This window comes from Amblyomma americanum, chromosome 7 (genome assembly GCF_052857255.1).
Source record: "Amblyomma americanum isolate KBUSLIRL-KWMA chromosome 7, ASM5285725v1, whole genome shotgun sequence".
Lineage (NCBI taxonomy): Eukaryota > Metazoa > Arthropoda > Arachnida > Ixodida > Ixodidae > Amblyomma > Amblyomma americanum.
This window is the reverse complement of record NC_135503.1, coordinates 144,295,852-144,308,458: the sequence shown is the minus strand read 5'-3', so window position 1 is coordinate 144,308,458 and position 12,607 is coordinate 144,295,852. Positions and strand designations below refer to the sequence as shown.

General features: G+C 48.1%; 1 pseudogene; it reads left to right on the top strand.

Annotated features, from left to right (window-relative positions):
• Window positions 1–267: 267 nt before the first annotated feature.
• On the top strand, window positions 268–11,508 carry LOC144098139 (uncharacterized; annotated as a pseudogene).
• Window positions 11,509–12,607: the final 1,099 nt, after the last annotated feature.

The following is a 12,607-nucleotide window of genomic DNA, read 5'->3' as shown; positions in this document are numbered from 1 at the left end:
GAGTACAAAACGTGCGTTTAGCTCGTTCTGTGTTGTAGTCGCCAAGTTCCCCTAAATGTCTCAGCACCTTTAGGCAGTTACGGTGTGCCCCAGTGTCAACGCCTCTTCTTGTGTCTGCTTCTTAGCTGGCGGAAACATGTTTACGGAAATGCGCTTAATATTTTTAAAGCGCCAATTTATAACTTCTCGCCGCTATCCAGAAACGGCCTCCAAGGAGCTGCGTACAGATCAAGTTAGGAACACATAGTCCCCCTTCTGGCCTCGATAATGATGATGATTGTGAGGTTTGTTTCATGATGATGTCGCTGCCATATACCTTGCAACGAGCTGGAAACCGAGAGGACGGTGTCCGCTGTGTTTCCCAGCGCCATATTCCGGCCTTTTGGGCGAATTATTTGCAGAAAACTATTTCTTTTAACTCGCTTACATCTGTTCGCCTGCTTCCCCTACGTGGTACTCGAGTACAGTTCGGGCGACGACCCTGAATTACAGTGCCTGACCAACAAGCCTACCGAGCTCGACATGGATGCCAAAACAGTCACATACGTCTGGATGTTCAAGGGCCACAGCTGAACGGAGAGGTATACTGCATACAGCGCAACGACAGTGTGCTGTGAGACCAGTCTCTAACTGTTCTTTTCTCTTGTGCACTTCCAGGAAGAACGTTGCCATACATTTGTCAGCAGGCGATTCACCAGGCAAGGTCGTCTTCACGCTGAATAACGGTAACTCAACACTTTTTGTGTGCATGATACACTCATTTGCAGTGCGGCATTTGTTCCACGCAGCATCCAAATCCAAAGGATATCCGAAGGACAGCGCGAGATACTGGCAGTTAAACATGAGGGTTGTTCGGCTGCAACCGATAGCATAGAGGGAAGAGTGACTCACAAAGATCTTCGTGAATGTTTTTTTTGAGTCACTGCACTGTGATAATCAGCGAAAAAGCGCGTAGGCAGAAAATGACAGGACTGTACAAATTCTTTCATAAATCTACGAATACGTCCTTGATTATAGTGTGATGTGATGACAAATCTAGGCAAAACTGCCCGGTCTTAACTGAATAAAAACACGTAAAATGGTTTTCTAGCGTCCCTAAATAAAAGAAAAAAGTAGACTAACTGTCGGACAAACAACTGGCATAAACAAAAACATCTATCACGGACACGCCAAAAAAGCTTGGTTCGTCACGTCCGCTTCCGAGAGGGACCCCACGCAAACATCGCAAACACTTAACCATTCAGACGTGAACAATGTAAGGCCTTTAACAGTACCTCTTGCTGGGCTAGGTGGTGTAACATTGTGTAACAAAAGATAAAAAACAGCGCTAATTTTAACACAAACCAAACAGGAAGACCAGACAGGTCGGGCGCTGGGTGGTTTGTGTCAAAATTAGCGCTGTTTTTTATCTAATGTAAGGCCTGCATACGCAGCAGGGTTTTGTGGCCAAGAAAATATTCTTACTATGGCACTTTCAAGTGCTGGGAGGTTCATTCGATTAAATCGCTCTCTTCTCTTTTTTAATCCAACAGTCTTTGTTCGCCAAATTGGCTCAATATCAATTTAATATTAAAAAGGAACGCCTAAGTGCTTGGGTGGGGCTGTGGTTCACGAGGTGTTGGAGAAAGCACTCTTGTCTCGAGGCCATGCGCACGCACTTTCCTAAATTCCCCGCACTTCCTATTTCCTCGCCGGAAATTGTCACTTCTTTGACCTTTTCCAAGATGCTTTCATAACTAGTACAAATAACAGCAACATCATTAGCATATGCCAGGACAAGAAGCTCTTCCCTATGCAGTCGAAGTTTGTGAGTGGCTCTTCCTTCCACCATTGTACAGGCCAATGAATGGTGCAGGCAGCCGGCGAAGCGTTTTAAAAAAGGTTAAGAAAATCATGCTTTCTCATGTATCAAAACGTTCTTTTTCGCTTACAAAGCGGCATTTTCTCCGTAAATACTTCCAAGCGGGGAGTCCACTTGTTTCTGCATAAAAAGCGAAAGGAATTCGCTTGTTTTCTTGGACTGCTGGGACGAGATTTTTCTTAGATGTCCTCCAAACGACTACTAAGAGGGATTTTCCGCTTGACGCCCCCACGGCATTAGGTACATCCCGATTGAAAACGATGATGGTGTGCATTAGTATCTTTTTATGTCTTTAGGATTGCACAGTACATGGAGGAGCAGGATGGCGGTGCCTCATTTTGATCTTGACGCATGGCCGCTTCCAGGTTATATTGAAATAATCAGACTTGAAGATACAGCACCTGACTGGCTCCGTACATAAAAACCTTGAAGAACAATTACAGAATCTTAGCCTTCCAACGTCAGTCACAGGTTTTTTGACGGTTCTTTTGTACGTATTTATAAATTTGTAGCAAAAAAACAAAACAACGCCGATAGAAAAGTGGTCTAATGCGGAGGTCAGTGAAGCTGCTCTGTTCACCCGCCGCGGCTTGTTTTTTTATTATTCATTACATCCTTAACCCACCTCAGGTTGAGTTTCTTGTAAGCTACTGGTGGGATTAACCTAGCCTTTATTCGGCCGGCAATCCCTCGACTGCAGCAACACCTAGATGCTAACTAATATCGGCAATTTTTAGCACAGACCTGAGACCTGGCATATGTAGGTCACCGTACGTACCGTCACAATAGTCATCAACTGCTGATGTCACCAACTGTAGTCCAGGTCACAGTCTCGAATTAATTTCAGAAGGAAGGACGCCTCCCTTCTGTGCGAGTGGTGTCCGCGCGTTCCAACAAGGTCTTGAAATGAACCGTGCGGCGCTCCTGCCCTGTTGAAGGAAGCGAGTAGGACACGCCTTTACGCGTTGAAACCTGAGCAGCACATGAGATGGTGTTCTACATCACCGCATAAACCATACGAAGAACACAGCAGAGATGATGATGCCAGGCCCGTCTTATGCATCCGTGCTGGGGTACGAGCCGAACCCGTGCCGAATGGATTCGAACGCTACCTGATACGCTTGCGCTCTCCGGTAACTACTGATGCTGTCGCAGCGTCTCAGCTCCTCCGGTGGTAATTATTAAATTTGGCCGCGCATCGTGATTGGCTCTTTGTAGCCACGTGACACATCTGACGTCATCACTGCCTTGACCAGTCAGGGAATTTTCTAACATACGGAGTAGTGGTTTGGTGTGACGAAAGGCCTAATACTACCAATTTAAGAAGGAATGCCGCACCTGAGAAATAAGTGATTGTGATAATTTATTTGCTGATTACTGAAGGCCTTTGGGCAAAGGCCGAAAGGTCACAGATTAAAATCAATGGCACACTAAAACACATGACGAAGAGGCCTAAAACCGACAACGTAAGGATATTAAAAAGCTCATCAAGAGCCAGCATGCGAGAACGCTTCACAATAATTAATAAAAACAAAAGCCTTTTTGCTGCAATCAGCACCTCAAATCATCACGACAGAATATCGAAGCATCGCATTATGCGGAGTTAAAGGCTGTGTGCAGCACATACCGTACAGTTTTTAAAGGCGTTCTCACATATATTAAGGAGCCTAAATTTAATATTAAAGGAAAAAAGTGTGAAGAAGACGAAGTGGATTAACCGAGGAATAAAGAAGAGGAAGAAGAAGCATTCAGTGAGGTGGAGAGAGATGATTGGTGGAGAAGCATTCGGTGAGGTGGCGAGAGATGATTGGTGGAGAAGAGAAGACGACGACAAGGCTTACGTGACTAACACCGAGGCTATAAAAGAGCGAGTGAGAGCGAGGCACGGGGGGGGGGGGAGCAGCAGAGATGCGGAGGCTCCGCCGGGTCAGGGACACTTTGGCTGTAAGACAGCGACGCCGGCTACTGCTCCGGTCAGCTCGCATTCTACGGCATCGCATCGTGGACTCCCTGCCGTGCTTGAGCCCGTTCCGGGGAGTCAACGGAGGACGCTACCACCTGCTACGGCCAGGGGTATCTCCTGCGCTGTTGCCACCCATCCGGGTGGTGTCCCCAACAACAACACCGGGATCACCTCCACGGGCGCTTGGACTGGGAGTTTATACGACGCCGCCAGCAACGCCAACCCAAGCACGCCGAACGCCGCCTTGACGCCGGATACTGGATCCATACAACGCCGCAGCCGCACCGAACGAACCGTGAGCACGAACGCCGACCACGAATAGTAGAACGCTAGTAGTAGACGCTGGTAGCAGTGTGCGCGGGTCGTGTGTATTTGTAGCCTTTGTGCTTTGTGTTAGTTTGTGTTCTAGTGTGTGTTCTAGTGTGTGTCATGTAGGGTGTATTAAATGTGCGTTTGTGTGGGTACAAGAAGAACAGCGCGAAAAGACAAGGACCACAGGAAGATACACAAACACAAGCGTGTGGGTACACCCGTCGCCTAGTCAATTCTTTCGGTCCGAGGGCTATCCGGGGAGATCCGTGACAAAGATAAGTGGCGAGTCTGTGCCAGGATACATTTCCTTTTCCTTTGTTGCTTTGTCTCGGATTTTTCCGACCTCTCGATGGCAGAAAGTATGGATTTGCAAAAACGTTAGAACTGGCGCTGAAGCTAGGGTTAAGCAAGGAAGAGGCGATGCGTCTCTATGACGAGGAGGGAAAGTGGAAGAAAGAGGAGGCAAAGAGGCAGAGAGAGGAGGCAGATAGGTAGAGAGAGGAAAGGGCGCAAGCACACGCAGACACTCGCGAAGCAGAAGAACGCGAGGATAAAAGAGCCCACGAGGCAGAAGAGCGAGAGGCTAGAAGGATAGAACGGGAGGAGGTTGTTTAGTGGAAACAGGCACATGTCACGGGAGTATATGAGGAGATCACGGACAGTGATCAACGTTCCATAGCGGGTAGAGAATCTCCTAGACCGGCCAGAATTTGTCCAAGGATGCTGATGGCTCCCTTCGATGACTAAAGAGATGATCTGGACGCATATCTGCAACGATTCGGGCAGGTAGCTTAGGGGCAAGGCTGGGAGCGCAGTGAATGGGCCACGGCATTGAGCATGTGTTTAGTCGGAGAGGCGCTGAATGTGTTTGGAAGGATGCCTGCTGCTGATTCCATGGACTACGCGGAAGTCAAAAAGGCACTCCTTCAAAGATTCAGGCTTACGGCAGAGGATTTCTGTGAGAGATTTCGCATCGCGAAACCTGAGCATACGGAAACCGCTAAGCAGTTTTTCTGTAGGCTATCCAACTATTTTGATAGGTGGCTTGAAATGTCACACACAGAAAAGAGTTTTGAAGGTGTGCGTGACAACCTGGTCACAGAGCAATTTTTAGCGTGTTGCAGCTCAAAGCTGGCGCTATTCCTGAAAGAAAGTTGTGTTCGTTGGAAGAACTCGCCGCCACTGCAGACCAATTCCTCGAGGCTCAAGTGTTAAGAAATTTGAGTAAGGCAAAGGAAGCAACCCAAAAGACCCTAGAGACAGATGCGGCAAAACCAAGAGCATATGGCGGTGCATCTAAGGCGCCAGTAAGGTGTTTTCTCTGCAGCAAGGTGGGACACCGTGCAGCTGACTGTAGAACTAGTAGCGCTGCCCAAAAAACACAGGTTGTGTGTCAAGGTTGTAAGAGGAGGGGTCATACTCTGGATGAGTGCCGATACAGGACGCAGGAACAAGCTGCATGCGTTGTCGACTCTAGGGTAGAACTCACACCACCTGAAGTTCCGCAGCTGAAAGGAGAGCATACGCCGCTGGAAAATGGGGCAGTGAGTGGAACACCCAAGTCGGAAGCAGCAATGCCGGTGGTGGATGGGCAAATAGGGGACCGTCCTATATTGGTGCTTAGAGACAGCGGAGCTAATGCAGTCTTGGTTCGTAGAAGCCTGGTGAAGGACGAGGATCGTACAGGGGAAGCGTCGGTCGTCACTATGGTAGACAGCACAGTAAGGTACCTTCCTGAAGCCAGGACTCTAGTGTCCACGCCATATTAAACTGGGCAGGTAGTGGAAAAATGCGTAGACCAACCCATATACGATCTCATCTCCTGGGGAACATTACGGGTGCAAAAGGTGTCGAAGAGCCCGATCCCGAGTGGATGATGCTGGACGGTGAAGAACATCGAAAGGAGGAAAGGCCTGCGACAGCTCAGACGGGTGCAGTCAGTTTCTCGTCGGCAGTGGAGACAAGAGCTCAAGCGACAGCCCGAGCAACGCAGCGTCCGCTCTCTACTCCTGTTACGATGTGCCTCAGCGTAACACCGGACGAAATTGCAATTAGGCAAAAAGAGGAGCCGAGCTTGAAGGCCTGCTTCGAAAGAGTCGGAGAAAATGTTAAAAGACAGAAGAGTCGGACGTCATTCAAGTATCAATTGGTAAATGGTCTTTTGCACAGGGAATGCATATTTAGTTCAGGAAGGCGGGTCCAACCGCTGGTGTTACCAAGAGATATGCGAGAGACCGTGCTGCGCTTAGGACATGACGCCATTATAGCCGGACACCAGGGTGTCCAAAATACGGTGTCTGGCATCACCGAGGAGTTCTTTTGGCCGGGTGTTCAGAGTGATGTTAAGCGCTTTGTTCGCTCATGTGACGTGTGCCAGCGCACAGTTCCGAAGGGAAGAGTTGGTCCCGTACCTCTGGGCAAGATGCCAGCCATCGACCTACCGTTTCAGCGAGTGGCGATAGACATTGTGGGGCCAATCTCTCCAGTATCCGCCAAAGGTGATAGATATGTGCTTACTCTGGTTGATTTGGCCACTCGTTATCCTGACGCTATTCCACTGAGAACTATTGACAGTATCCAAGTGGCGGAGGGTCTGGTGGAAATGTTTTCGCGTTATGGGTTCCAGAGGGTAGTTTTGAGTGACCGGGGCTCGAACTTCACATCGAAACTAATGAAGGAGGTTAACCGCCTTTTGTCAGTAAAGCAATTGCTTACAACGCCTAACCATCCAATGTGTAGTGGGCTTGTAGAGCGGTTCAACGGCACCCTCAAAAACATGATCAGGAAAATGTGCCAGGAGAGACCTACTGATTGGGATAGATATCTCCCAGCTCTTTTGTTCGCTTACCGCGAAGTACCGCAAGCGAGTCTGGGTTTCTCGCCTTTCGAGATGTTATATAGAACCGTTAGAAGTCTACTTGCCATACTCAAGGAGCTGTGGGCTAATAAAGAGATGGCATCAGATCTCAGGACAACATACACATACGTGCTTGAGTTGCGGGACAGATTGAAGGAAACATGCAGGCTTGCACATCAAAGCCTGGAAAAGGCGCGTGAACGCCACGAGGGATATTATGAAAATATAGCCATTCACAGAAATCTGGATCCGGGAGACAGGGTTCTCGTCCTGCTACCCACGGATCACAATAAGTTACTGATGCAGGGGAAGGGCCCGTACCTTGTGACGCGGAAGAAAAAGGACATGGATCATGAGGTATTGATAGAAGGCTCTAAGAGGGACTTCCATGTAAATATGTTGAAGAAATATCAAGAAAGATGTCCCGTACGGTACGCCCCCAAGGTAGCATGCTCGGTAGTAGCCGAGACAGGTGATGTTGCCGAGGTGCCCAATTGCAGTGGGGAGAAAAATGCAGGAAGGGATGAGGTACTAATGAAGCCCAATGTGAATGGACAGACGATTACAGCTCTACTCCAAATCAAGAGGGAGATGTTTTTGGATGGGACAGACAAAATGGAGGTCATATGTTACAAATTAGAGCTATCTACAGATAGAGCCAACTGAGCAGCTCTAGGTTCCTCTGGGATTTATCTTGGTGTTGTTGCTGTTGTTGGTGTTATGTGATTATACAGCGGAGTGTGTTGTGCACACGAACATGTTTGTTAGGGACTCTGTGCGGACAGCGGTAGTGGTGTGTTAGTGTTCTGGAAATGCAATTTGGTGTGCTATGTTAGTGGTGTGCGTTTGGTGTGTGCTGGACATCTGCGGTGTGGTGTGTGCTGGGTCCAGAATCGTCACAAAAATAGTCGGTTGGCTGGATGGCTTGAAGAGGAGGATGACGTGACAGTTTTTCATGGAAAAACTCTTGCGAGAGGGGGTCCTTGTCATATATATTAAGGAGCCTAAATTTAATTTTAAAGGAAAGAGGTGTGAAGAAGACGAAGTGGATTAACCAAAGAATAAAGAAGAGGAAGAAGAAGCATTCGGTGAGGTGGAGAGAGATGATTGGTGGAGAAGCATTCGGTGAGGTGGAGAGAGATGATTGGTGGAGAAGAGAAGAAGACGACGACAAGACTTACGTGGACTAACACCGAGGCTATAAAACGGCGAGTGAGAGCGAGGCACGGGGGGAACAGCAGAGATGCGGAGGCTCCGCCGGGTCAGGGACACTTTGGCTGGAAGAGAGCGACGCCGGCTAATGCTCCGGTCAGCTCGCATTCTACGGCATCGCATCGTGGACTGCCTGCCGTGCCTGAGCCCGTTCCGGGGAGTCAACAGAGGACGCTACCACCTGCTACGACAAGGGGTATCTCCAGCGCTGTTGCCACCCATCCGGGTGGTGCCCCCAACAACAACACCGGCATCACCTCCACGGGCGCTTGGACCGGGAGTTTATATGACACAGCCAGCAACGCCAGCCCAAGCACGCCGAACGCCGCCTCAACGCCGGATACTGGATCCATACAACGCCGCAGCCGCACCGAACCAACCGTGAGCACGAACGCCGACCACGAATAGTAGAACGCTAGCAGTAGACGCTGGTAGCAGTGTGCCCGGGTCGTGTGTATTTATAGTCTTTGTGTTTTGTGTTAGTTTTGTGTTCTAGTGTGTGTAACGTAGGATGTATTAAATGTGCGTTTGTGTGGGTACACCCGTCGCCTAGTCCATTCTTTCGGACCGAGTGTTATCCGGGGAGTTCCGTGAGAGGCGTACGAAGCAGCTACGGCAAGAATTGGTTGATCATAGACGAAGAGAGATGTTCTCGCATTCTCGTATTATATCTGTTATAAAGTTGAAACGGTTTGAAATTCCGTTGTTATTCCAAGAAGCCGCTGGACAACCTAAGCAGAACTGGCGCGAACAACTTAGTGATGAAAAAATTTGAATGCAGCAGTGAATGCACCAAGCCGAATATAATTCCACCATCCGAATCCGCAGCCTCTTCTTGGAGTGCTCTGAAGGACTCTAAAGTAAACACTCGAAGACTCATTCAGATATGAGTGCTGCGCTCCAAGCGATGCATTTTCTAAAGTTTGAAGTTAGGGTGGTTGGTGACTGGAGAATATGGCTATAAAACAGCATTTAGTCGCCGTCTCTTGTGTCCCACATATACCCGCTGTTTCCGATCATGCTCACCGGAGAACATTCATTTTTATTTGCAGACACCAGCCAGTCGTGGCAGGCTCACTTCGCGTACACGGACTACCAGGACTGCGTCATTGTGGAGATTCCATACAACGGAGAGCGCAAGCTCAACTGCGTTGAAACGCTCATTTGTCAGTTAACAGTGATTTACCACAATGTGCCGAATTTTAGACTAGTAAAAGTGGACCTGACTCCTCCATGTGGTTGGGCAGCTAGGGTGTTCTGTTGCTGTACCGCCATCCGATGCCAAGGCCGAGCCAAAGCCGCTGAGTTTCAAGAGGGGCTTCGTGAATGGAATGCTTTTCTATGTGCACAGAAACACAGAAAAAAAAACTTAAACACGTTGAACTGATTTTATAGTGTCTAACGCTGACGCTTGTGTAGAAGCGTTTCTGTAGCGTTTCTGAAGCGCTTGTGTAGAAGCGTTTGTGTAGAAGCTCTATAGCTTTCTTTTGTAGCCGTATGGCTGCGCTTGGGTGGATGCCAATGAGTAATTACTCCCTTATTGAAAACCATAGAGTAAGAGTACATTTATTTATTTTATATTTTAAATCTGTAGTAAACCGTAAACTAGTCAAAAATTTTAGAAAGATATTACTAAGACGAAATGAAAACATTCTAGCTCTACAAGTGCAAAGCTGCGGCTAGACTTAAAAAGCTCTAGCCGGGCGTGTATCTTCAAGACACGCGATATAGGGGAAAGCGCAATCTTCTCACTTTCTATTGCGAAATAATGGCGTCACGATTCGCCTGAGATAGCTGCGCTGCACATGTAGCGCCTGCAGTGGAAAAGCTTGTTTCACCTAAAGCTCAGAAATGCTTCCATTCTGGGTAAAAACCTGTCGAAAATGATATATAGTCATTCGAGCTGTGGACAGTCTAATAAAGGATGTGCGATGCATGTGAGCTTAAGCGCAATACAAAACAGGTCAGTAGGCATCATTAGCGTTTTCTCATTTGTGGTCGCGTCGATGGTGTTATTTTGTGTACATAAATAATCACAGAAAAAAATCTATGATAGATTTCCTGCACAAGCTGAGACAGTTGTGCTAGTTGGTGTGAAACAGCGCGAAAGACGTACTAGAGCGCTCGTGTTTTCCGTATTCCTTTTGTCCCATCTTTTGCACTGTTTCTCAAGATTAATTACTTGTCGCAAAGTAAACAGTTAAGTGGCGAAAATTTCCCAAGCAAACAGAAGTCGTTTGTATATAGCTGGTCACAACTAAAGAATGCAGCGGTAAATGGACCTCAACGGAGAGCCTCCAGACATTAGCATTTACCTGTAGGCATGGCGTCACGGTCAAGCGTATTTAACCTTGTATAGTATGGATTTGTTATCACGTGGCAGCGCTAAGGCGGGACCATGGTATAACGTATGTAAGTAAGGAGGACACAACACGGGAAATTCATAGGAAATCGGCGACCAGTACCAATAACGCGGCTTCAACGGAGCCTTCGATCAATGCGTCATCTGTAAACAAAGCAGTGAATCATCAGCGACCCGAGCAAAAACAAACATGAACTGTCGCGCTGAGATAGAAACCGTGTGATATCGTGCAGAGCTTGTTTCATGGCTAGTGCAACGCACGCGGTCGTGCCGCCAAGCTTGCACCATCACGGGCGCAAAAAGCCAAGTGACCCGTTTTCACGCGCATGAAACACTCCATACGGGTCAGGCTTAACTTCTTTGTCATCAAGACACCGGCGCTTACCCGTCTAAATTGTGCAAAATCGCGCACAGCTAAATCGGGCTGCTGAGGGAAAAGTGGTCTCGAAGCGCGTAGTTCAACTAGAGGACTTATCTTCCCGCGGCGTGGACCGGTGTGTGCGGACCTATATATCCTACACCGTGCGCGGGACAGAGGCAGTTCATTGGGACATGATAGCAATAGGTCGCTGCTGTAGGTTGTGAGGCCCCCTTTGAGGGCAATTTAAGGCATTGTTTTTTAGTTCTGCCCGACGCTAGGAAGTCTTGCGTTTCATTTTATCACGGACACCTACGTCCCCTTCCGCGCCGTGGGTTTTGGCATTTTTCTCATAAGAGCTTAACGCATGCACAAACGTGTGCGGTGATTGCAGCAAGAGCATGAGGCTGTCTATAGAATGTAATGCCTTGCTTTTTATTACGCAGAGTGCATGCTTTGGGTTTCATTGCGTGTCACGGACAACGTTCCTCAACATTGCCTGGACCAACTGGAAGACATCTGCGACCTCACTGCAGAAGAGTACTCCAAGGAGCTTTGCAACAACGACACGGACGACCCTTGAAGCCGCATGAAAAGAAGCGGCAACCGCTTTGTTCATCTTCCGCATAGGCATTTTCTTATTCTTGAATACAAGACTTGAGGGTCACGTCTCGTGACCTGTTTTCTTTTTCTCCAGCACAAAGTCTGTGTGGTGGAATTTTAATTAAAAAATTCAGAGGGTACTAAAGACTGCTTATGTTTTGTGACGGCGAAACCATTAGTGCACAACTGCACGTAATGTAAAACACTTTGTGCAGCACACAGATGCACTGCAAGAACACTGGTACTTTATTCTTGTTACGTTACATCTGCACGAAATTTTAAAAAAAAAAGGTTGCCTTTTAATATGCTGATCTTAGGTGCAAAATAGAGCACTAAAGTGTTCTGTCTTGCACATTGGGAAAGAGCACACGTCCAGATGCCTATTCGGAAGAGAACGCGCGCACTTGGCATGTCAAAAAAAAACTTTTATCACTTTTTCACTTCATAAAACTTTCTGGTGTCACCGGTGAATCCAAACTGAGCATAAAACGAGAGTATTTCACTAGGCTTCACGCCGGGACCCACCGGCGTGGCTGGGAACTACGCGGCGGATACCGGAATTCAGTGATACACTAATCTAGCTGCGAAGGACCCGCTCTATAACCCAGACCAGTGGTTCCGATCGACGCACAGTGCATGATATCTTGGAGGGTAGAAGGTGGCCCTACCTCCACCTCTCAGCCAGCTCCAAGAAGTATAAGCAGTGGCTTCGGGGCGTCGCCAGGTAAGTCGTGCACCAGTTTACACATCCTAAGTAAAATTCTCCCAGCAGCCTACAGAGCCGCCTATCTGCTCTGCGGGGAGGTGGCCGTACTACATCACACCTTGTGGGGCTGTCAACGCAACACGCCTGTCCCCAGGATACCAAACCTATCACAGGAGCAGTGTAAGGAGGTTTTGTCCAGCTCAAACTTGAAAGACCAGTGACGCCTGGTGGACCGCGCGAGCGCTGCTGCTGTCTCCGTAGTGGCTCTGGACAAAGGACTCAACCCAATCCCCATAGAAAGCTTCGCTCGACTCAATAAACGGGTTTAATTCGCTCATTTTCGAGGCTGAATAACAAAATCTAAGAAAATCTC